Source organism: Nothobranchius furzeri, chromosome 15, assembly GCF_043380555.1.
Source record: "Nothobranchius furzeri strain GRZ-AD chromosome 15, NfurGRZ-RIMD1, whole genome shotgun sequence".
NCBI classification, from domain to species: domain Eukaryota; kingdom Metazoa; phylum Chordata; class Actinopteri; order Cyprinodontiformes; family Nothobranchiidae; genus Nothobranchius; species Nothobranchius furzeri.
In genome coordinates this window covers 4,913,161-4,935,878 of record NC_091755.1, presented here as the reverse complement: position 1 = coordinate 4,935,878, position 22,718 = coordinate 4,913,161, and positions in this window count along the sequence as shown.

Below are 22,718 nucleotides of genomic sequence, written 5' to 3'. Positions count from 1 at the left end.
CATGTGGCAAGACGCTCCTCGGGGCGCGTCTTGCTTGGGCTTCTCTCATGGATGCCCTCAGTCAGAGCCATTGTTGATATGTGGCAAGACGCTCCTCGGGGCGAGTCTTGCTTGGGCCTCTCTCCTGGAGGTGCTCAGTCAGACCCAGTGTTGACATGGTGCAAGACGCTCCTCGGGGCGCATCTTGCTTGGGCTTCTCTCTTGGAGGATCTCAGTCAGACCCATTGTTGACATGTGGCAAGACGCTCCTCGGGCGCGTCTTGCTTAGGCTTCTCTCCTGGAGGCCCTCACTCAGACCCATTGTTGACACGTGGCAAGACACTCCTCGGGGCGCGTCTTGCTTGGGCCTCTCTCCTGGAGGCGCTCAGTCAGACCGAGTGCTGACATAAGGCAAGACGCTCCTCGGGGCGTGTCTTGCTGGGGCCACTCTCCTGGAGGCGCTCAGTCAGACCCAGTGCTTACATGTGGCAAGACACTCCTCGGGGCGCGTCTTGCTTGGGCCTCTCTCCTGGAGACGCTCAGTCAGACCCAGTGTTGACACGTGACAAGACGCTCCTCTGGGCGCGTCTTGCTTGGGCTTCTCTCATGGAGGCCCTCAGTCAGACCCATTGTTGATATGTGGCAAGACGCTCCTCGGGGCGCTTCTTGCTTGGGCCTCTCTCCTGGAGGCGCTCAGTCAGACCGAGTGCTGAGATGTGGCAAGACGCTCCTCGGGGCGCGTCTTGCTTGGGCTTCTCTCCTGGAGGCCCTCAGTCAGATCCATTGTTCACATGTGGCAAGACGCTCCTCGGGGCGCATCTTGCTTGGGCCTCTCTCCTGGAGGCCCTCTGTCAGCCCCAGTGTTGACATGTGTCAAGACGCTCCTCGGGGTGCGTCTTGCTTGGGCCTCTCTCCTGGAGGCGCTCAGTCAGACCGAGTGCTGACATGTGGCAAGACGCTCCTCGGGGCGCGTCTTGCTTGGGCTTCTCTCCTGGAGGCCCTCAGTCAGACCCATTGTTGTCATGTGGCAAGTCGCTCCTCGGGGCGCGTCTTGCTTGGAACTCTCTCCTGGAGGCGCTCAGTCAGACCGAGTGCTGACATAAGGCAAGACGCTCCTCGGGGCGCGTCTTGCTGGGGCCTCTCTCCTGGAGGCGCTCAGTCAGACCCAGTGCTTACATGTGGCAAGACGCTCCTCGGGGCGCGTCTTGCTGGGGTTTCTCTCCTGGAGGCGTTCAGTTGGACCGAGTGCTGACATGTGGCAAGACACTCCTCGGGACGCGTCTTGCTTGCTTGGGCTTCTCTCCTGGAGGCGCTCAGTCAGACCCAATGGTGACATGTGGCAAGACGCTCCTCGGGGCGCGTCTTGCTTGGGCTTCTCTCCTGGAGACGCTCAGTCAGACCCAGTGTTGACACGTGACAAGACGCTCCTCGGGGCGCGTCTTGCTTGGGCTTCTCTCATGGAGGCCCTCAGTCAGACCCATTGTTGATATGTGGCAAGACGCTCCTCGGGGCGCGTCTTGCTTGGGCCTCTCTCCTGGAGGCGCTCAGTCAGGCCGAGTGCTGACATGTGGCAAGACACTCCTCGGGACGCGTCTTGCTTGGGCTTCTCTCCTGGAGGCCCTCAGTCAGACTCATTGTTGACATGTGGCAAGACGCTCCTCGGGGCGAGTCTTGCTTGGGCCTCTCTCCTGGAGGAGCTCAGTCAGACCCAGTGGTGACATGTGGCAAGAAGCTCCTCAGGGCGCGTCTTGCTTGGGCCTCTCTCCTGGAGACGCTCAGTCAGACCCAGTGTTGACACGTGACAAGACGCTCCTCGGGGCGCGTCTTGCTTGGGCTTCTCTCATGGAGGCCCTCAGTCAGACCCATTGTTGATATGTGGCAAGACGCTCCTCGGGGCGCGTCTTGCTTGGGCCTCTCTCCTGGAGGTGCTCATTCAGACCGAGTGCTGACATGTGGCAAGACACTCCTCGGGACGCGTCTTGCTTGGGCTTCTCTCCTGGAGGCCCTCAGTCAGACTCATTGTTGACATGTGGCAAGACGCTCCTCGGGGTGCGTCTTGCTTGGGCCTCTCTCCTGGAGGCACTCAGTCAGACCGAGTGGTGACATGTGGCAAGACGGTCCTCGGGGCGCGTCTTGCTTGGGCCTCTCTCCTGGAGACGCTCAGTCAGACCCAGTGTTGACACGTGACAAGACGCTCCTCGGGGCGCGTCTTGCTTGGGCTTCTCTCATGGAGGCCCTCAGTCAGACCCATTGTTGATATGTGGCAAGACGCTCCTCGGGGCGCGTCTTGCTTGGGCCTCTCTCCTGGAGGCGCTCAGTCAGACCGAGTGCTGACATGTGGCAAGACGCTCCTCGGGGCGCGTCTTGCTTGGGCTTCTCTCATGGAGGCCCTCAGTCAGACCCATTGTTGACATGTGGCAAGACGCTCCTCGGGGCGCGTCTTGCTTGTGCTTCTCTCCTGGAGGCCCTCAGTCAGACCCATTGTTGACATGTGGCAAGACGCTCCTCGGGGCGCGTCTTGCTTGGGCCTCTCTCCTGGAGGCGCTCAGTCAGACCGAGTGCTGACATAAGGCAAGACGCTCCTCGGGGCGCGTCTTGCTGGGGCCTCTCTCCTGGAGGCGCTCAGTCAGACCCAGTGCTTACATGTGGCAAGACGCTCCTCGGGGCGCGTCTTGCTTGGGCCTCTCTCCTGGAGGCGCTCAGTCAGACCCAGTGGTGACATGTGGCAAGACGCTCTTCGGGGCGCGTCTTGCTTGAGCCTCTCTCCTGGAGATGCTCAGTCAGACCCAGTGTTGACACGTGACAAGACGCTCCTCTGGGCGCGTCTTGCTTGGGCTTCTCTCATGGAGGCCCTCAGTCAGACCCATTGTTGATATGTGGCAAGACGCTCCTCGGGGCGCTTCTTGCTTGGGCCTCTCTCCTGGAGGCGCTCAGTCAGACCGAGTGCTGAGATGTGGCAAGACGCTCCTCGGGGCGCGTCTTGCTTGGGCTTCTCTCCTGGAGGCCCTCAGTCAGATCCATTGTTCACATGTGGCAAGACGCTCCTCGGGGCGCATCTTGCTTGGGCCTCTCTCCTGGAGGCCCTCTGTCAGCCCCAGTGTTGACATGTGTCAAGACTCTCCTCGGGGTGCGTCTTGCTTGGGCCTCTCTCCTGGAGGCGCTCAGTCAGACCGAGTGCTGACATGTGGCAAGACGCTCCTCGGGGCGCGTCTTGCTTGGGCTTCTCTCCTGGAGGCCCTCAGTCAGACCCATTGTTGTCATGTGGCAAGTCGCTCCTCGGGGCGCGTCTTGCTTGGAACTCTCTCCTGGAGGCGCTCAGTCAGACCGAGTGCTGACATAAGGCAAGACGCTCCTCGGGGCGCGTCTTGCTGGGGCCTCTCTCCTGGAGGCGCTCAGTCAGACCCAGTGCTTACATGTGGCAAGACGCTCCTCGGGGCGCGTCTTGCTGGGGTTTCTCTCCTGGAGGCGTTCAGTTGGACCGAGTGCTGACATGTGGCAAGACACTCCTCGGGACGCGTCTTGCTTGGGCTTCTCTCCGGGAGGCCCTCAGTCAGACTCATTGTTGACATGTGGCAAGACGCTCCTCGGGGCGCGTCTTGCTTGGGCTTCTCTCCTGGAGGCGCTCAGTCAGACCCAGTGGTGACATGTGGCAAGACGCTCCTCGGGGCGCGTCTTGCTTGGGCTTCTCTCCTGGAGACGCTCAGTCAGACCCAGTGTTGACACGTGACAAGACGCTCCTCGGGACGCGTCTTGCTTGGGCTTCTCTCATGGAGGCCCTCAGTCAGACCCATTGTTGATATGTGGCAAGACGCTCCTCGGGGCGCGTCTTGCTTGGGCCTCTCTGCTGGAGGCGCTCATTCAGACCGAGTGCTGACATGTGGCAAGACACTCCTCGGGACGCGTCTTGCTTGGGCTTCTCTCCTGGAGGCCCTCAGTCAGACTCATTGTTGACATGTGGCAAGACGCTCATCGGGGTGCGTCTTGCTTGGGCCTCTCTCCTGGAGGCACTCAGTCAGACCGAGTGGTGACATGTGGCAAGACGGTCCTCGGGGCGCGTCTTGCTTGGGCCTCTCTCCTGGAGACGCTCAGTCAGACCCAGTGTTGACACGTGACAAGACGCTCCTCGGGGCGCGTCTTGCTTGGGCTTCTCTCATGGAGGCCCTCAGTCAGACCCATTGTTGATATGTGGCAAGACGCTCCTCGGGGCGCGTCTTGCTTGGGCCTCTCTCCTGGAGGCGCTCAGTCAGACCGAGTGCTGACATGTGGCAAGACGCTCCTCGGGGCGCGTCTTGCTTGGGCTTCTCTCATGGAGGCCCTCAGTCAGACCCATTGTTGATATGTGGCAAGACGCTCCTCGGGGCGAGTCTTGCTTGGGCCTCTCTCCTGGAGGTGCTCAGTCAGACCCAGTGTTGACATGGTGCAAGACGCTCCTCGGGGCGCGTCTTGCTTAGGCTTCTCTCTTGGAGGCCCTCAGTCAGACCCATTGTTGACATGTGGCAAGACGCTCCTCGGGGCGCGTCTTGCTTGTGCTTCTCTCCTGGAGGCCCTCAGTCAGACCCATTGTTGACATGTGGCAAGACGCTCCTCGGGGCGCGTCTTGCTTGGGCCTCTCTCCTGGAGGCGCTCAGTCAGACCGAGTGCTGACATAAGGCAAGACGCTCCTCGGGGCGCGTCTTGCTGGGGCCTCTCTCCTGGAGGCGCTCAGTCAGACCCAGTGCTTACATGTGGCAAGACGCTCCTCGGGGCGCGTCTTGCTTGGGCCTCTCTCCTGGAGGCGCTCAGTCAGACCCAGTGGTGACATGTGGCAAGACGCTCTTCGGGGCGCGTCTTGCTTGAGCCTCTCTCCTGGAGATGCTCAGTCAGACCCAGTGTTGACACGTGACAAGACGCTCCTCGGGGCGCGTCTTGCTTGGGCTTCTCTCATGGAGGCCCTCAGTCAGACCCATTGTTGATATGTGGCAAGACGCTCCTTGGGGCGCGTCTTGCTTGGGCCTCTCTCCTGGAGGCGCTCAGTCAGACCGAGTGCTGACATGTGGCAAGACGCTTCTCGGGGCGCGTCTTGCTTGGGCTTCTCTCCTGGAGGCACTCAGTCAGACCCATTGTTTACATGTGGCAAGACGCTCCTTGGGGCGCATCTTGCTTGGGCCTCTCTCCTGGAGGCCCTCTGTCAGCCCCAGTGTTGACATGTGTCAAGACGCTCCTCGGGGTGCGTCTTGCTTGGGCTTCTCTCCTGGAGGCCCTCAGTCAGACCCATTGTTGTCATGTGGCAAGTCGCTCCTCGGGGCGCGTCTTGCTTGGAACTCTCTCCTGGAGGCGCTCAGTCAGACCGAGTGCTGACATAAGGCAAGACGCTCCTCGGGGCGCGTCTTGCTGGGGCCTCTCTCCTGGAGGCGCTCAGTCAGACCCAGTGCTTACATGTGGCAAGACGCTCCTCGGGGCGCGTCTTGCTGGGGTTTCTCTCCTGGAGGCGTTCAGTCAGACCGAGTGCTGACATGTGGCAAGACACTCCTCGGGACGCGTCTTGCTTGGGCTTCTCTCCGAGAGGCCCTCAGTCAGACTCATTGTTGACATGTGGCAAGACGCTCCTCGGGGCGCGTCTTCCTTGGGCTTCTCTCATGGAGGCCCTCAGTCAGACCCATTGTTGATATGTGGCAAGACGCTCCTCGGGGCGAGTCTTGCTTGGGCCTCTCTCCTGGAAGCGCTCAGTCAGGCCGAGTGCTGACATGTGGCAAGACACTCCTCGGGACGCGTCTTGCTTGGGCTTCTCTCCTGGAGGCCCTCAGTCAGACTCATTGTTGACATATGGCAAGACGCTCCTCGGGGCGCGTCTTGCTTGGGCCTCTTCCTGGAGACGCTCAGTCAGACCCAGTGTTGACACGTGACAAGACGCTCCTCGGGGCGCGTCTTGCTTGGGCTTCTCTCATGGAGGCCCTCAGTCAGACCCATTGTTGATATGTGGCAAGACGCTCCTCGGGGCGCGTCTTGCTTGGGCCTCTCTCCTGGAGGCGCTCATTCAGACCGAGTGCTGACATGTGGCAAGACACTCCTCGGGACGCGTCTTGCTTGGGCTTCTCTCCTGGAGGCCCTCAGTCAGACTCATTGTTGACATGTGACAAGACGCTCCTCGGGGTGCGTCTTGCTTGGGCCTCTCTCCTGGAGGCACTCAGTCAGACCGAGTGGTGACATGTGGAAAGACGGTCCTCGGGGCGCGTCTTGCTTGGGCCTCTCTCCTGGAGACGCTCAGTCAGACCCAGTGTTGACACGTGACAAGACGCTCCTCGGGGTGCGTCTTGCTTGGGCTTCTCTCATGGAGGCCCTCAGTCAGACCCATTGTTGATATATGGCAAGACGCTCCTCGGGGCGCGTCTTGCTTGGGCCTCTCTCCTGGAGGCGCTCAGTCAGACCGAGTGCTGACATGTGGCAAGACGCTCCTCGGGGCGCGTCTTGCTTGGGCTTCTCTCATGGAGGCCCTCAGTCAGACCCATTGTTGATATGTGGCAAGACGCTCCTCGGGGCGAGTCTTGCTTGGGCCTCTCTCCTGGAGGTGCTCAGTCAGACCCAGTGTTGACATGGTGCAAGACGCTCCTCGGGGCGCGTCTTGCTTAGGCTTCTCTCTTGGAGGCCCTCAGTCAGACCCATTGTTGACATGTGGCAAGACGCTCCTCGGGGCGCGTCTTGCTTGTGCTTCTCTCCTGGAGGCCCTCAGTCAGACCCATTGTTGACATGTGGCAAGACGCTCCTCGGGGCGCGTCTTGCTTGGGCCTCTCTCCTGGAGGCGCTCAGTCAGACCGAGTGCTGACATAAGGCAAGACGCTCCTCGGGGTGCGTCTTGCTGGGGCCTCTCTCCTGGAGGCGCTCAGTCAGACCCAGTGCTTACATGTGGCAAGACGCTCCTCGGGGCGCGTCTTGCTTGGGCCTCTCTCCTGGAGGCGCTCAGTCAGACCCAGTGGTGACATGTGGCAAGACGCTCTTCGGGGCGCGTCTTGCTTGAGCCTCTCTCCTGGAGATGCTCAGTCAGACCCAGTGTTGACACGTGACAAGACGCTCCTCGGGGCGCGTCTTGCTTGGGCTTCTCTCATGGAGGCTCTCAGTCAGACCCATTGTTGATATGTGGCAAGACGCTCCTTGGGGCGCGTCTTGCTTGGGCCTCTCTCCTGGAGGCGCTCAGTCAGACCGAGTGCTGACATGTGGCAAGACGCTCCTCGGGGCGCGTCTTGCTTGGGCTTCTCTCCTGGAGGCACTCAGTCAGACCCATTGTTTACATGTGGCAAGACGCTCCTTGGGGCGCATCTTGCTTGGGCCTCTCTCCTGGAGGCCCTCTGTCAGCCCCAGTGTTGACATGTGTCAAGACGCTCCTCGGGGTGCGTCTTGCTTGGGCCTCTCTCCTGGAGGCGCTCAGTCAGACCGAGTGCTGACATGTGGCAAGACGCTCCTCGTGGCGCGTCTTGTTTGGGCTTCTCTCCTGGAGGCCCTCAGTCAGCCACATTGTTGACATGTGGCAAGACGCTCCTCGGGGCGCGTCTTGCTTGGGCTTCTCTCCTGGAGGCCCTCAGTCAGACCCGATGTTCACATGTGGCAAGATGCTCCTCGGGGCGCATCTTGCTTGGGCCTCTCTCCTGGAGGCCCTCTGTCAGCCCCAGTGTTGACATGTGTCAAGACGCTCCTCGGGGTGCATCTTGCTTGGGCCTCTTTCCTGGAGGCGCTCAGTCAGACCGAGTGCTGACATGTGGCAAGACGCTCCTCGGGGCGCGTCTTGCTTGGGCTTCTCTCTTGGAGGCCCTCAGTCAGACCCATTGTTGTCATGTGGCAAGACGCTCCTCGGGGCGCGTCTTGCTTGGAACTCTCTCCTGGAGGTGCTCAGTCAGACCGAGTGCTGACATAAGGCAAGACGCTCCTCGGGGCGCGTCTTGCTGGGGCCTCTCTCCTGGAGGCGCTCAGTCAGACCCAGTGCTTACATGTGGCAAGACGCTCCTCGGGGCGCTTCTTGCTGGGGCTTCTCTCCTGGAGGCGTTCAGTCAGACCGAGTGCTGACATGTGGCAAGACACTCCTCGGGACGCGTCTTGCTTGGGCTTCTCTCCTGGAGGCCCTCAGTCAGACTCATTGTTGACATGTGGCAAGACGCTCCTCGGGGCGCGTCTTGATTGGGCTTCTCTCCTGGAGGCGCTCAGTCAGACCCAGTGGTGACATGTGGCAAGACGCTCCTCGGGGTGCGTCTTGCTTGGGCCTCTCTCCTGGAGACGCTCAGTCAGACCCAGTGTTGACACGTGACAAGACGCTCCTCGGGGCGCGTCTTGCTTGGGCTTCTCTCATGGAGGCCCTCAGTCAGACCCATTGTTGATATGTGGCAAGACGCTCCTCGGGGCGCGTCTTGCTTGGGCCTCTCTCCTGGAGGCGCTCAGTCAGGCCGAGTGCTGACATGTGGCAAGACACTCCTCGGGACGCGTCTTGCTTGGGCGTCTCTCCTGGAGGCCCTCAGTCAGACTCATTGTTGACATGTGGCAAGACGCTCCTCGGGGCGCGTCTTGCTTGGGCCTCTCTCCTGGAGGCGCTCAGTCAGACCCAGTGGTGACATGTGGCAAGAAGCTCCTCAGGGCGCGTCTTGCTTGGGCCTCTCTCCTGGAGACGCTCAGTCAGACCCAGTGTTGACACGTGACAAGACGCTCCTCGGGGCGCGTCTTGCTTGGGCTTCTCTCATGGAGGCCCTCAGTCAGACCCATTGTTGATATGTGGCAAGACGCTCCTCGGGGCGCGTCTTGCTTGGGCCTCTCTCCTGGAGGCGCTCATTCAGACCGAGTGCTGACATGTGGCAAGACACTCCTCGGGACGCGTCTTGCTTGGGCTTCTCTCCTGGAGGCCCTCAGTCAGACTCATTGTTGACATGTGGCAAGACGCTCCTCGGGGCGCGTCTTGCTTGGGCCTCTCTCCTGGAGGCACTCAGTCAGACCGAGTGGTGACATGTGGCAAGACGCTCCTCGGGGCGCGTCTTGCTTGGGCCTCTCTCCTGGAGACGCTCAGTCAGACCCAGTGTTGACACGTGACAAGACGCTCCTCGGGGCGCGTCTTGCTTGGGCTTCTCTCATGGAGGCCCTCAGTCAGACCCATTGTTGATATGTGGCAAGACGCTCCTCGGGGCGCGTCTTGCTTGGGCCTCTCTCCTGGAGGCGCTCAGTCAGACCGAGTGCTGACATGTGGCAAGACGCTCCTCGGGGCGCGTCTTGCTTGGGCTTCTCTCATGGAGGCCCTCAGTCAGACCCATTGTTGATATGTGGCAAGACGCTCCTCGGGGCGAGTCTTGCTTGGGCCTCTCTCCTGGAGGTGCTCAGTCAGACCCAGTGTTGACATGGTGCAAGACGCTCCTCGGGGCGCGTCTTGCTTAGGCTTCTCTCTTGGAGGCCCTCAGTCAGACCCATTGTTGACATGTGGCAAGATCCTCCTCGGGGCGCGTCTTGCATGGGCTTCTCTCCTGGAGGCCCTCAGTCAGACCCATTGTTGACATGTGGCAAGACGCTCCTCGGGGCGCATCTTGCTTGGGCCTCTCTCCTGGAGGCGCTCAGTCAGACCGAGTGCTGACATAAGGCAAGACGCTCCTCGGGGCGCGTCTTGCTGGGGCCTCTCTCCTGGAGGCGCTCAGTCAGACCCAGTGCTTACATGTGGCAAGACGCTCCTCGGGGCGCGTCTTGCTTGGGCCTCTCTCATGGAGGCGCTCAGTCAGACCCAGTGGTGACATGTGGCAAGACGCTCCTCGGGGCGCGTCTTGCTTGGGCTTCTCTCATGGAGGCCCTCAGTCAGACCCATTGTTGATATGTGGCAAGACGCTCCTCGGGGCGCGTCTTGCTTGGGCCTCTCTCCTGGAGGCGCTCAGTCAGACCGAGTGCTGACATGTGGCAAGACGCTCCTCGGGGCGCGTCTTGCTTGGGCTTCTCTCCTGGAGGCGCTCAGTCAGACCGAGTGCTGACATGTGGCAAGACGCTCCTCGGGGCGCGTCTTGCTTGGGCTTCTCTCCTGGAGGCACTCAGTCAGACCCATTGTTTACATGTGGCAAGACGCTCCTTGGGGCGCATCTTGCTTGGGCCTCTCTCCTGGAGGCCCTCTGTCAGCCCCAGTGTTGACATGTGTCAAGACGCTCCTCGGGGTGCGTCTTGCTTGGGCCTCTCTCCTGGAGGCGCTCAGTCAGTCCGAGTGCTGACATGTGGCAAGACGCTCCTCGGGGCGCGTCTTGCTTGGGCTTCTCTCCTGGAGGCCCTCAGTCAGACCCATTGTTTACATGTGGCAAGACGCTCCTCGGGGCACGTCTTGCTTGGGCTTCTCTCCTGGAGGCCCTCAGTCAGACCCATTGTTCACATGTGGCAAGACGCTCCTCGGGGCGCATCTTGCTTGGGCCTCTCTCCGGGAGGCCCTCTGTCAGCCCCAGTGTTGACATGTGTCAAGACGCTCCTCGGGGTGCGTCTTGCTTGGGCCTCTCTCCTGGAGGCGCTCAGTCAGACCGAGTGCTGACATGTGGCAAGACGCTCCTCGGGGCGCGTCTTGCTTGGGCTTCTCTCCTGGAGGCCCTCATTCAGACCCATTGTTGTCATGTGGCAAGATGCTCCTCGGGTCACGTCTTGCTTGGAACTCTCTCCTGGAGGCGCTCAGTCAGACCGAGTGCTGACATAAGGCAAGACGCTCCTCGGGGCGCGTCTTGCTGGGGCCTCTCTCCTGGAGGCGCTCAGTCAGACCCAGTGCTTACATGTGGCAAGACGCTCCTCGGGGCGCGTCTTGCTGGGGCTTCTCTCCTGGAGGCCCTCAGTCAGACTCATTGTTGACATGTGGCAAGACGCTCCTAGGGGTGCGTCTTGCTTGGGCCTCTCTCCTGGAGACGCTCAGTCAGACCCAGTGTTGACACGTGACAAGACGCTCCTCGGGGCGCGTCTTGCTTGGGCTTCTCTCATGGAGGCCCTCAGTCAGACCCATTGTTGATATGTGGCAAGACGCTCCTCAGGGCGCGTCTTGCTTGGGCCTCTCTCCTGGAGGCGCTCAGTCAGGCCGAGTGCTGACATGTGTCAAGACGCTCCTCGGGGTGCGTCTTGCTTGGACCTCTCTCCTGGAGGCGCTCAGTCAGACCGAGTGCTGACATGTGGCAAGACGCTCCTCGGGGCGCGTCTTGCTTGGGCTTCTCTCCTGGAGGCCCTCATTCAGACCCATTGTTGTCATGTGGCAAGATGCTCCTCGGGTCACGTCTTGCTTGAAACTCTCTCCTGGAGGCGCTCAGTCAGACCGAGTGCTGACATAAGGCAAGACGCTCCTCGGGGCGCGTCTTGCTTGGGCTTCTCTCCTGGAGGCCCTCAGTCAGACTCATTGTTGACATGTGGCAAGACGCTCCTAGGGGTGCGTCTTGCTTGGGCCTCTCTCCTGGAGACGCTCAGTCAGACCCAGTGTTGACACGTGACAAGACGCTCCTCGGGGCGCGTCTTGCTTGGGCTTCTCTCATGGAGGCCCTCAGTCAGACCCATTGTTGATATGTGGCAAGACGCTCCTCAGGGCGCGTCTTGCTTGGGCCTCTCTCCTGGAGGCGCTCAGTCAGGCCGAGTGCTGACATGTGGCAAGACACTCCTCGGGACGCGTCTTGCTTGGGCTTCTCTCCTGGAGGCCCTCAGTCAGACTCATTGTTGACATGTGGCAAGACGCTCCTCGGGGCGCGTCTTGCTTGGGCCTCTCTCCTGGAGGCGCTCAGTCAGACCCAGTGGTGACATGTGGCAAGAAGCTCCTCAGGGCGCGTCTTGCTTGGGCCTCTCTCCTGGAGACGCTCAGTCAGACCCAGTGTTGACACGTTACAAGACGCTCCTCGGGGCGCGTCTTGCTTGGGCTTCTCTCATGGAGGCCCTCAGTCAGACCCATTGTTGATATGTGGCAAGACGCTCCTCGGGGCGCGTCTTGCTTGGGCCTCTCTCCTGGAGGCGCTCATTCAGACCGAGTGCTGACATGTGGCAAGACACTCCTCGGGACGCGTCTTGCTTGGGCTTCTCTCCTGGAGGCCCTCAGTCAGACTCATTGTTGACATGTGGCAAGACGCTCCTCGGGGCGCGTCTTGCTTGGGCCTCTCTCCTGGAGGCACTCAGTCAGACCGAGTGGTGACATGTGGCAAGACGCTCCTCGGGGCGCGTCTTGCTTGGGCCTCTCTCCTGGAGACGCTCAGTCAGACCCAGTGTTGACACGTGACAAGACGCTCCTCGGGGCGCGTCTTGCTTGGGCTTCTCTCATGGAGGCCCTCAGTCAGACCCATTGTTAATATGTGGCAAGAGGCTCCTCGGGGCGCGTCTTGCTTGGGCCTCTCTCCTGGAGGCGCTCAGTCAGACCGAGTGCTGACATGTGGCAAGACGCTCCTCGGGGCGCGTCTTGCTTGGGCTTCTCTCATGGAGGCCCTCAGTCAGACCCATTGTTGATATGTGGCAAGACGCTCCTCGGGGCGAGTCTTGCTTGGGCCTCTCTCCTGGAGGTGCTCAGTCAGACCCAGTGTTGACATGGTGCAAGACGCTCCTCGGGGCGCGTCTTGCTTAGGCTTCTCTCTTGGAGGCCCTCAGTCAGACGCATTGTTGACATGTGGCAAGACGCTCCTCGGGGCGAGTCTTGCTTGGGCCTCTCTCCTGGAGGTGCTCAGTCAGACCCAGTGTTGACATGGTGCAAGACGCTCCTCGGGGCGCGTCTTGCTTAGTCTTCTCTCATGGAGGCCCTCAGTCAGACCCATTGTTGATATGTGGCAAGACGCTCCTCGGGGCGAGTCTTGCTTGGGCCTCTCTCCTGGAGGTGCTCAGTCAGACCCAGTGTTGACATGGTGCAAGACGCTCCTCGGGGCGCGTCTTGCTTAGGCTTCTCTCTTGGAGGCCCTCAGTCAGACCCATTGTTGACATGTGGCAAGACGCTCCTCGGGGCGCGTCTTGCTTGGGCTTCTCTCCTGGAGGCCCTCAGTCAGACCCATTGTTGACATGTGGCAAGACGCTCCTCGGGGCGCGTCTTGCTTGGGCCTCTCTCCTGGAGGCGCTCAGTCAGACCGAGTGCTGACATAAGGCAAGACGCTCCTCGGGGCGCGTCTTGCTGGGGCCTCTCTCCTGGAGGCGCTCAGTCAGACCCAGTGATTACATGTGGCAAGACGCTCCTCGGGGCGCGTCTTGCTTGGGCCTCTCTCCTGGAGGCGCTCAGTCAGACCCAGTTTTGACATGTGGCAAGACGCTCTTCGGGGCGCGTCTTGCTTGAGCCTCTCTCCTGGAGATGCTCAGTCAGACCCAGTGTTGACACGTGACAAGACGCTCCTCGGGGTGCATCTTGCTTAGGCCTCTCTCCTGGAGGCCCTCTGTCAGCCCCAGTGTTGACATGTGTCAAGACGCTCCTCGGGGCGCGTCTTGCTGGGGCCTCTCTCCTGGAGGCGCTCAGTCAGACCCAGTGCTGACATGTGGTAAGACGCTCCTCGGGGCGCGTCTTGCTGGGGCTTCTCTCCTGGAGGCGCTCAGTCAGACCCAGTGCTTACATGTGGCAAGACGCTCCTCGGGGCGCGTCTTGCTTGGGCCTCTCTCCTGGAGGCGCTCAGTCAGACCCAGTGGTGACATGTGGCAAGACGCTCCTCGGGGCGCGTCTTGCTTGGGCCTCTCTCCTGGAGGCGCTCAGTCAGACCCAGGGGTGACATGTGGCAAGACGCTCCTCGGGGCGCGTCTTGCTTGGGCTTCTCTCATGGAGGCCCTCAGTCAGACCCATTGTTGATATGTGGCAAGACGCTCCTCGGGGCGCGTCTTGCTTGGGCCTCTCTCCTGGAGGCGCTCAGTCAGACCGAGTGCTGACATGTGGCAAGACGCTGCTCGGGGCGCGTCTTGCTTGGGCTTCTCTCCTGGAGGCCCTGAGTCAGACACATTGTTTACATGTGGCAAGACGCTCCTTTGGGCGCATCTTGCTTGGGCTTCTCTCCTGGAGGCCCTCAGTCAGACCCATTGTTGACATGTGGCAGGACGCTCCTCGGGGCGCGTCTTGCTTAGGCCTCTCTCCTGGAGGCGCTCAGTCAGACCCAGTGGTGACATGTGGCAAGACGCTCTTCGGGGCGCGTCTTGCTTGAGCCTCTCTCCTGGAGACGCTCAGTCAGACCCAGTGTTGACACGTGACAAGACGCTCCTCGGGGCGCGTCTTGCTTGGGCTTCTCTCATGGAGGCCCTCAGTCAGACCCATTGTTGATATGTGGCAAGACGCTCCTCGGGGCGCGTCTTGCTTGGGCCTCTCTCCTGGAGGCGCTCAGTCAGACCGAGTGCTGACATGTGGCAAGACGCTCCTCGGGGCGCGTCTTGCTTGGGCTTCTCTCCTGGAGGCCCTCAGTCAGACCCATTGTTTACATGTGGCAAGACGCTCCTTGGGGCGCATCTTGCTTGGGCCTCTCTCCTGGAGGCCCTCTGTCAGCCCCAGTGTTGACATGTGTCAAGACGCTCCTCGGGGTGCGTCTTGCTTGGGCCTCTCTCCTGGAGGCGCTCAGTCAGACCGAGTGCTGACATGTGGCAAGACGCTCCTCGGGGCGCATCTTGCTTGGGCTTCTCTCCTGTAGGCCCTCAGTCAGACCCATTGTTGACATGTGGCAAGACGCTCCTCGGGGCGCGTCTTGCTTGTGCTTCTCTCCTGGAGGCCCTCAGTCAGACCCATTGTTTACATGTGGCAAGACGCTCCTCGGGGCGCATCTTGCTTGGGCCTCTCTCCTGGAGGCCCTATGTCAGCCCCAGTGTTGACATGTGTCAAGACGCTCCTCGGGGCACGTCTTGCTGGGGCCTCTCTCCTGGAGGCGCTCAGTCAGACCCAGTGCTTACATGTGGCAAGACGCTCCTCGGGGCACGTCTTGCTGGGGCTTCTCTCCTGGAGGCGTTCAGTCAGACCGAGTGCTGACAAGTGGCAAGACGCTCCTCGGGGCGCGTATTGCTTGGGCTTCTCTCCTGGAGGCGTTCAGTCAGACCGAGTGCTGACATGTGGTAAGACGCTCCTCGGGGCGCGTCTTGCTGGGGCCTCTCTCCTGGACGCGCTCAGTCAGACCCAGTGCTTACATGTGGCAAGACGCTCCTCGGGGCGCTTCTTGATTGGGCCTCTCTCCTGGAGGCGCTCAGTCAGACCCAGTGTTGACACGTGGCAAGACGCTCCTCGGGGCGTGTCTTGCTTGGGCCTCTCTCCTGGAGGCGCTCAGTCAGACCCAGTGGTGACATTTGGCAAGACGCTCCTCGGGGCGCGTCTTGCTTGGGCTTCTCTCATGGAGGCCCTCAGTCAGACCCATTGTTGATATGTGGCAAGACACTCCTCGGGGCGCGTCTTGCTTGGGCCTCTCTCCTGGAGGCGCTCAGTCAGACCGAGTGCTGACATGTGGCAAGACGCTCCTCGGGGCGCGTCTTGCTTGGGCTTCTCTCCTGGAGGCCCTCAGTCAGACCCATTGTTTACATGTGGCAAGACGCTCCTTTGGGCGCATCTTGCTTGGGCTTCTCTCCTGGAGGCCCTCAGTCAGACCCATTGTTGACATGTGGCAAGACGCTCCTCGTGGCGCGTCTTGCTTGGGCCTCTCTCCTGGAGGCGCTCAGTCAGACCCAGTGCTTACATGTGGCAAGACGCTCCTCGGGGCGCGTCTTGCTTGGGCTTCTCTCCTGGAGGCCCTCATTCAGACCCATTGTTGTCATGTGGCAAGATGCTCCTCGGGTCACGTCTTGCTTGGAACTCTCTCCTGGAGGCGCTCAGTCAGACCGAGTGCTGACATAAGGCAAGACGCTCCTCGGGGCGCGTCTTGCTGGGGCCTCTCTCCTGGAGGCGCTCAGTCAGACCCAGTGCTTACATGTGGCAAGACGCTCCTCGGGGCGCGTCTTGCTGGGGCTTCTCTCCTGGAGGCCCTCAGTCAGACTCATTGTTGACATGTGGCAAGACGCTCCTAGGGGTGCGTCTTGCTTGGGCCTCTCTCCTGGAGACGCTCAGTCAGACCCAGTGTTGACACGTGACAAGACGCTCCTCGGGGCGCATCTTGCTTGGGCTTCTCTCATGGAGGCCCTCAGTCAGACCCATTGTTTATATGTGGCAAGACGCTCCTCAGGGCGCGTCTTGCTTGGGCCTCTCTCCTGGAGGCGCTCAGTCAGGCCGAGTGCTGACATCTGTCAAGACGCTCCTCGGGGTGCGTCTTGCTTGGACCTCTCTCCTGGAGGCGCTCAGTCAGACCGAGTGCTGACATGTGGCAAGACGCTCCTCGGGGCGCGTCTTGCTTGGGCTTCTCTCCTGGAGGCCCTCATTCAGACCCATTGTTGTCATGTGGCAAGATGCTCCTCGGGTCACGTCTTGCTTGGAACTCTCTCCTGGAGGCGCTCAGTCAGACCGAGTGCTGACATAAGGCAAGACGCTCCTCGGGGCGCGTCTTGCTGGGGCCTCTCTCCTGGAGGCGCTCAGTCAGACCCAGTGCTTACATGTGGCAAGACGCTCCTCGGGGCGCGTCTTGCTGGGGCTTCTCTCCTGGAGGCGTTCAGTCAGACCGAGTGCTGACATGTGGCAAGACACTCCTCGGGACGCGTCTTGCTTGGGCTTCTCTCCTGGAGGCCCTCAGTCAGACTCATTGTTGACATGTGGCAAGACGCTCCTAGGGGTGCGTCTTGCTTGGGCCTCTCTCCTGGAGACGCTCAGTCAGACCCAGTGTTGACACGTGACAAGACGCTCCTCGGGGCGCGTCTTGCTTGGGCTTCTCTCATGGAGGCCCTCAGTCAGACCCATTGTTGATATGTGGCAAGACGCTCCTCAGGGCGCGTCTTGCTTGGGCCTCTCTCCTGGAGGCGCTCAGTCAGGCCGAGTGCTGACATGTGGCAAGACACTCCTCGGGACGCGTCTTGCTTGGGCTTCTCTCCTGGAGGCCCTCAGTCAGACTCATTGTTGACATGTGGCAAGACGCTCCTCGGGGCGCGTCTTGCTTGGGCCTCTCTCCTGGAGGCGCTCAGTCAGACCCAGTGGTGACATGTGGCAAGAAGCTCCTCAGGGCGCGTCTTGCTTGGGCCTCTCTCCTGGAGACGCTCAGTCAGACCCAGTGTTGACACGTTACAAGACGCTCCTCGGGGCGCGTCTTGCTTGGGCTTCTCTCATGGAGGCCCTCAGTCAGACCCATTGTTGATATGTGGCAAGACGCTCCTCGGGGCGCGTCTTGCTTGGGCCTCTCTCCTGGAGGCGCTCATTCAGACCGAGTGCTGACATGTGGCAAGACACTCCTCGGGACGCGTCTTGCTTGGGCTTCTCTCCTGGAGGCCCTCAGTCAGACTCATTGTTGACATGTGGCAAGACGCTCCTCGGGGCGCGTCTTGCTTGGGCCTCTCTCCTGGAGGCACTCAGTCAGACCGAGTGGTGACATGTGGCAAGACGCTCCTCGGGGCGCGTCTTGCTTGGGCCTCTCTCCTGGAGACGCTCAGTCAGACCCAGTGTTGACACGTGACAAGACTTTCCTCGGGGCGCGTCTTGCTTGGGCTTCTCTCATGGAGGCCCTCAGTCAGACCCATTGTTAATATGTGGCAAGACGCTCCTCGGGGCGCGTCTTGCTTGGGCCTCTCTCCTGGAGGCGCTCAGTCAGACCGAGTGCTGACATGTGGCAAGACGCTCCTCGGGGCGCGTCTTGCTTGGGCTTCTCTCATGGAGGCCCTCAGTCAGACCCATTGTTAATATGTGGCAAGACGCTCCTCGGGGCGAGTCTTGCTTGGGCCTCTCTCCTGGAGGTGCTCAGTCAGACCCAGTGTTGACATGGTGCAAGACGCTCCTCGGGGCGCGTCTTGCTTAGGCTTCTCTCTTGGAGGCCCTCAGTCAGACCCATTGTTGACATGTGGCAAGACGCTCCTCGGGGCGAGTCTTGCTTGGGCCTCTGTCCTGGAGGTGCTCAGTCAGACCCAGTGTTGACATGGTGCAAGACGCTCCTCGGGGCGCGTCTTGCTTAGTCTTCTCTCATGGAGGCCCTCAGTCAGACCCATTGTTGATATGTGGCAAGACGCTCCTCGGGGCGAGTCTTGCTTGGGCCTCTCTCCTGGAGGTGCTCAGTCAGACCCAGTGTTGACATGGTGCAAGACGCTCCTCGGGGCGCGTCTTGCTTAGGCTTCTCTCTTGGAGGCCCTCAGTCAGACCCATTGTTGACATGTGGCAAGACGCTCCTCGGGGCGCGTCTTGCTGGGGCTTCTCTCCTGGAGGCGTTCAGTCAGACCGAGTGCTGACATGTGGCAAGACACTCCTCGGGACGCGTCTTGCTTGGGCTTCTCTCCTGGAGGCCCTCAGTCAGACTCATTGTTGACATGTGGCAAGACGCACCCCTAGGAGGCGCTCATTCAGACCGAGTGCTGACATGTGGCAAGACACTCCTCGGGACGCGTCTTGCTTGGGCTTCTCTCCTGGAGGCCCTCAGTCAGACCCATTGTTGACATGTGGCAAGACGCTCCTCGGGGCGCGTCTTGCTTGGGCCTCTCTCCTGGAGGCGCTCAGTCAGACCGAGTGCTGACATAAGGCAAGACGCTCCTCGGGGCGCGTCTTGCTGGGGCCTCTCTCCTGGAGGCGCTCAGTCAGACCCAGTGATTACATGTGGCAAGACGCTCCTCGGGGCGCGTCTTGCTTGGGCCTCTCTCCTGGAGGCGCTCAGTCAGACCCAGTTTTGACATGTGGCAAGACGCTCTTCGGGGCGCGTCTTGCTTGAGCCTCTCTCCTGGAGATGCTCAGTCAGACCCAGTGTTGACACGTGACAAGACGCTCCTCGGAGTGCATCTTGCTTAGGCCTCTCTCCTGGAGGCCCTCTGTCAGCCCCAGTGTTGACATGTGTCAAGACGCTCCTCGGGGCGCGTCTTGCTGGGGCCTCTCTCCTGGAGGCGCTCAGTCAGACCCAGTGCTGACATGTGGTAAGACGCTCCTCGGGGCGCGTCTTGCTGGGGCTTCTCTCCTGGAGGCGCTCAGTCAGACCCAGTGCTTACATGTGGCAAGACGCTCCTCGGGGCGCGTCTTGCTTGGGCCTCTCTCCTGGAGGCGCTCAGTCAGACCCAGTGGTGACATGTGGCAAGACGCTCCTCGGGGCGCGTCTTGCTTGGGTCTCTCTCCTGGAGACGCTCAGTCAGACCCAGTGTTGACACGTGGCAAGACGCTCCTCGGGGCGCGTCTTGCTTGGGCCTCTCTCCTGGAGGCGCTCAGTCAGACCCAGGGGTGACATGTGGCAAGACGCTCCTCGGGGCGCGTCTTGCTTGGGCTTCTCTCATGGAGGCCCTCAGTCAGACCCATTGTTGATATGTGGCAAGACGCTCCTCGGGGCGCGTCTTGCTTGGGCCTCTCTCCTGGAGGCGCTCAGTCAGACCGAGTGCTGACATGTGGCAAGACGCTGCTCGGGGCGCGTCTTGCTTGGGCTTCTCTCCTGGAGGCCCTGAGTCAGACACATTGTTTACATGTGGCAAGACGCTCCTTTGGGCGCATCTTGCTTGGGCTTCTCTCCTGGAGGCCCTCAGTCAGACCCATTGTTGACATGTGGCAAGACGCTCCTCGGGGCGCGTCTTGCTTAGGCCTCTCTCCTGGAGGCGCTCAGTCAGACCCAGTGGTGACATGTGGCAAGACGCTCTTCGGGGCGCGTCTTGCTTGAGCCTCTCTCCTGGAGACGCTCAGTCAGACCCAGTGTTGACACGTGACAAGACGCTCCTCGGGGCGCGTCTTGCTGGTGCTTCTCTCATGGAGGCCCTCAGTCAGACCCATTGTTGATATGTGGCAAGACGCTCCTCGGGGCGCGTCTTGCTTGGGCCTCTCTCCTGGAGGCGCTCAGTCAGACCGAGTGCTGACATGTGGCAAGACGCTCCTCGGGGCGCGTCTTGCTTGGGCTTCTCTCCTGGAGGCCCTCAGTCAGACCCATTGTTTACAATTGGCAAGACGCTCCTTGGGGCGCATCTTGCTTGGGCCTCTCTCCTGGAGGCCCTCTGTCAGCCCCAGTGTTGACATGTGTCAAGACGCTCCTCGGGGTGCGTCTTGCTTGGGCCTCTCTCCTGGAGGCGCTCAGTCAGACCGAGTGCTGACATGTGGCAAGACGCTCCTCGGGGCGCATCTTGCTTGGGCTTCTCTCCTGTAGGCCCTCAGTCAGACCCATTGTTGATATGTGGCAAGACGCTCCTCGGGGCGCGTCTTGCTTGTGCTTCTCTCCTGGAGGCCCTCAGTCAGACCCATTGTTTACATGTGGCAAGACGCTCCTCGGGGCGCATCTTGCTTGGGCCTCTCTCCTGGAGGCCCTATGTCAGCCCCAGTGTTGACATGTGTCAAGACGCTCCTCGGGGCACGTCTTGCTGGGGCCTCTCTCCTGGAGGCGTTCAGTCAGACCGAGTGCTGACAAGTGGCAAGACGCTCCTCGGGGCGCGTCTTGCTTGGGCTTCTCTCCTGGAGGCGTTCAGTCAGACCGAGTGCTGACATGTGGTAAGACGCTCCTCGGGGCGCGTCTTGCTGGGGCCTCTCTCCTGGACGCGCTCAGTCAGACCCAGTGCTTACATGTGGCAAGACGCTCCTCGGGGCGCTTCTTGATTGGGCCTCTCTCCTGGAGGCGCTCAGTCAGACCCAGTGTTGACACGTGGCAAGACGCTCCTCGGGGCGTGTCTTGCTTGGGCCTCTCTCCTGGAGGCGCTCAGTCAGACCCAGTGGTGACATTTGGCAAGACGCTCCTCGGGGCGCGTCTTGCTTGGGCTTCTCTCATGGAGGCCCTCAGTCAGACCCATTGTTGATATGTGGCACGACACTCCTCGGGGCGCGTCTTGCTTGGGCTTCTCTCCTGGAGGCCCTCAGTCAGACCCATTGTTTACATGTGGCAAGACGCTCCTTTGGGCGCATCTTGCTTGGGCTTCTCTCCTGGAGGCCCTCAGTCAGACCCATTGTTGACATGTGGCAAGACGCTCCTCGGGGCGCGTCTTGCTTGGGCCTCTCTCCTGGAGGCGCTCAGTCAGACCCAGTGCTTACATGTGGCAAGACGCTCCTCGGGGCGCGTCTTGCTGGGGCTTCTCTCCTGGAGGCGTTCAGTCAGACCGAGTGCTGACATGTGGCAAGACGCTCCTCGGGACGCGTATTGCTTGGGCTTCTCTCCTGGAGGCCCTCAGTCAGACCCATTGTTGACATGTGGCAAGACGCTCCTCGGGGCGCGTCTTGCTTGGGCCTCTCTCCTGGAGGCGCTCATTCAGACCGAGTGCTGACATGTGGCAAGACACTCCTCGGGACGCGTCTTGCTTGGGCTTCTCTCCTGGAGGCCCTCAGTCAGACTCATTGTTGACATGTGGCAAGACGCTCCTCGGGGCGCGTCTTGCTTGGGCCTCTCTCCTGGAGGCACTCAGTCAGACCGAGTGGTGACATGTGGCAAGACGCTCCTCAGGGCGCGTCTTGCTTGGGCCTCTCTCCTGGAGACGCTCAGTCAGACCCAGTGTTGACACGTGACAAGACGCTCCTCGGGGCGCGTCTTGCTTGGGCTTCTCTCATGAAGGCCCTCAGTCAGACCCATTGTTGATATGTGGCAAGACACTCCTCGGGGCGCGTCTTGCTTGGGCCTCTCTCCTGGAGGCGCTCAGTCAGACCGAGTGCTGACATGTGGCAAGACGCTCCTCGGGACGCGTCTTGCTTGGGCTTCTCTCATGGAGGCCCTCAGTCAGACCCATTGTTGATATGTGGCAAGACGCTCCTCGGGGCGAGTCTTGCTTGGGCCTCTCTCCTGGAGGTGCTCAGTCAGACCCAGTGTTGACATGGTGCAAGACGCTCCTCGGGGCGCGTCTTGCTTAGGCTTCTCTCTTGGAGGCCCTCAGTCAGACCCATTGTTGACATGTGGCAAGACGCTCCTCGGGGCGCGTCTTGCTTGGGCTTCTCTCTTGTAGGCCCTCAGTCAGACCCATTGTTGACATGTGGCAAGACGCTCCTCGGGGCGCGTCTTGCTTGGGCCTCTCTCCTGGAGGCGCTCAGTCAGACCCAGTGGTGACATGTGGCAAGACGCTCTTCGGGGCGCGTCTTGCTTGAGCCTCTCTCCTGGGAATGCTCAGTCAGACCCAGTGTTGACACGTGACAAGACGCTCCTCGGGGCGCGTCTTGCTTGGGCTTGTCTCATGGAGGCCCTCAGTCAGACCCATTGTTGATATGTGGCAAGACGCTCCTCGGGGCGCGTCTTGCTTGGGCCTCTCTCCTGGAGGCGCTCAGTCAGACCGAGTGCTGACATGTGGCAAGACGCTCCTCGGGGCGCGTCTTGCTTGGGCTTCTCTCCTGGAGGCCCTCAGTCAGACCCATTGTTTACATGTGGCAAGACGCTCCTTGCAGCGCATCTTGCTTGGGCCTCTCTCCTGGAGGCCCTCTGTCATCCCCAGTGTTGAGATGTGTCAAGACGCTCCTCGGGGTGCGTCTTGCTTGGGCCTCTCTCCTGGAGGCGCTCAGTCCGACCGAGTGCTGACATGTGGCAAGACGCTCCTCGGGGCGCGTCTTGCTTGGGCTTCTCTCCTGGAGGCCCTCAGTCAGACCCATTGTTTACATGTGGCAAGACGCTCCTCGGGGCGCATCTTGCTTGGGCCTCTCTCCTGGAGGCCCTCTGTCAGCCCCAGTGTTGACATGTGTCAAGACGCTCCTCGGGGCGCGTCTTGCTGGGGCCTCTCTCCTGGAGGCGCTCAGTCAGACCCAGTGCTGACATGTGGTAAGACGCTCCTCGGGGCGCGTCTTGCTGGGGCTTCTCTCCTGGAGGCGCTCAGTCAGACCCAGTGCTTACATGTGGCAAGACGCTCCTCGGGGCACG